Raw genomic sequence first — 2,500 nt, forward strand, 5'->3', positions numbered from 1 at the left:
GGGCGCTTGCCTCGACCACCATCGGCACACGCTCCGCCCTGGTGCGGTCGGTTGCCTCGAGCACCATCGGCACACGCTGGGCCCTGGTGCGGCAGGTTGCCTCGACCACCATCGGCACACGCTGGGCCCTGGTGCGGGCGGTTGCCTCGACCACCATCGGCACACGCTGGGCCCTGGTGCGGGCGCTTGCCTCGACCACCATCGGCACACGCTGGGCCCTGGTGCGGGCGCTTGCCTCGACCACCATCGGCACACGCTGGGCCCTGGTGCGGCAGGTTGCCTCGAGCACCATCGGCACACGCTGGGCCCTGGTGCGGTCGGTTGCCTCGACCACCATCGGCACACGCTGGGCCCTGGTGCGGGCGCTTGCCTCGACCACCATCGGCACACGCTCGGCCCTGGTGCGGCAGGTTGCCTCGAGCACCATCGGCACACGCTGGGCCCTGGTGCGGCAGGTTGCCTCGAGCACCATCGGCAGCCTCGACCACCATCGGCACACGCTGGGCCCTGGTGCGGGCGCTTGCCTCGACCACCATCGGCACACGCTGGGCCCTGGTGCGGTCGGTTGCCTCGAGCACCATCGGCACACGCTGGGCCCTGGTGCGGCAGGTTGCCTCGACCACCATCGGCACACGCTGGGCCCTGGTGCGGGCGGTTGCCTCGACCACCATCGGCACACGCTGGGCCCTGGTGCGGGCGCTTGCCTCGACCACCATCGGCACACGCTGGGCCCTGGTGCGGCAGGTTGCCTCGAGCACCATCGGCACACGCTGGGCCCTGGTGCGGCAGGTTGCCTCGAGCACCATCGGCACACGCTGGGCCCTGGTGCGGGCGCTTGCCTCGAGCACCATCGGCACACGCTGGGCCCTGGTGCGGTCGGTTGCCTCGAGCACCATCGGCACACGCTGGGCCCTGGTGCGGGCGCTTGCCTCGACCACCATCGGCACACGCTCGGCCCTGGTGCGGTCGGTTGCCTCGAGCACCATCGGCACACGCTGGGCCCTGGTGCGGCAGGTTGCCTCGACCACCATCGGCACACGCTGGGCCCTGGTGCGGGCGCTTGCCTCGACCACCATCGGCACACGCTCGGCCCTGGTGCGGCAGGTTGCCTCGAGCACCATCGGCACACGCTGGGCCCTGGTGCGGGCGGTTGCCTCGACCACCATCGGCACACGCTGGGCCCTGGTGCGGGCGCTTGCCTCGACCACCATCGGCACACGCTGGGCCCTGGTGCGGGCGCTTGCCTCGAGCACCATCGGCACACGCTGGGCCCTGGTGCGGCAGGTTGCCTCGAGCACCATCGGCACACGCTGGGCCCTGGTGCGGTCGGTTGCCTCGAGCACCATCGGCACACGCTGGGCGCTGGTGCGGGCGCTTGCCTCGACCACCATCGGCACACGCTGGGCCCTGGTGCGGCAGGTTGCCTCGATCACCATCGGCACACGCTGGGCCCTGGTGCGACAGGTTGCCTCGAGCACCATCGGCACACTATCGGCCCTGGTGCGGGCGGTTGCCTCGACCACCATCGGCACACGCTGGGCCCTGGTGCGGGCGCTTGCCTCGAGCACCATCGGCACACGCTGGGCCCTGGTGCGGGCGGTTGCCTCGAGCACCATCGGCACACGCTGGGCCCTGGTGGGTTTAGGCACATCTTCAAATTTCTGCCGTGCCAATGCCATTTTTATGGCTTGTAAATTCATACAATGGTCCCCTAAGCCTTCACGTGAAGTTTCGTTGGAAGATGACTCGTTTTCTATTTTTCACGATTTTCGAAACTTTTTGCGGTTCGGGATTTTTTAAAATTTTTTTATAAGGATTTTTGGCCCCAAATTTTGTAGGCATGATCCTTCTATTTTTGTTGGCATGCACAAAAAAATTCAGCTAAAAACTCGAAGTAGAGAAGATTTTGTGACCGTTTGAAAAAAGTGTCCCCATTTCAGACACTTTAACGGCTACTGGTAGCAAACCTGTAAAATCTCAAATGCTCTTTAAGGGGGTGTGAATTCTCAGAGGTTTGATGAGGGATAGGGGGCCAACACAAGGCCAAGTACCAGCACCAATCGCACATCATGTGCGCACACCCCCCCGGCCCCCCTCCCAATCGCCGGAACCCCAATGCCGCCGGTCAGGTTCTCCGGCGGTACTCCGGCGGTACTCCGGCGATGCTCCGGCGATGCTCCGGCGATGCTGTCCCGAGTGAAAAAAATGCGGCACCAGCACATGCTGGAGCCAAGCATGGGCACCGTGGCTCAAAATCGAACTTCGGCCAAGGCCTCGACCATCAATGGCACATGATGACGCATGGTGATGGCACATGCATCGACCATCATCGGCATAGGCTGCCCTTCGGTACGGGCACTTGCCTCGACCGCCATCGGCACAAGCTGGGCCCTGGTGTGGGTTGTTGCCTCGATCACAATCGGCACATGCTGAGCCTTGGTGCGGGCGGTTGCCTCGAGCACCATCGGTAGACCCTGGGCCCTGGTGCGGCCGGTTGCCC

Source organism: Durio zibethinus, unplaced genomic scaffold (genome assembly GCF_047325235.1).
Source record: "Durio zibethinus cultivar Kanyao isolate XHJ-2024 unplaced genomic scaffold, ASM4732523v1 HiC_scaffold_3, whole genome shotgun sequence".
NCBI lineage: Eukaryota > Viridiplantae > Streptophyta > Magnoliopsida > Malvales > Malvaceae > Durio > Durio zibethinus.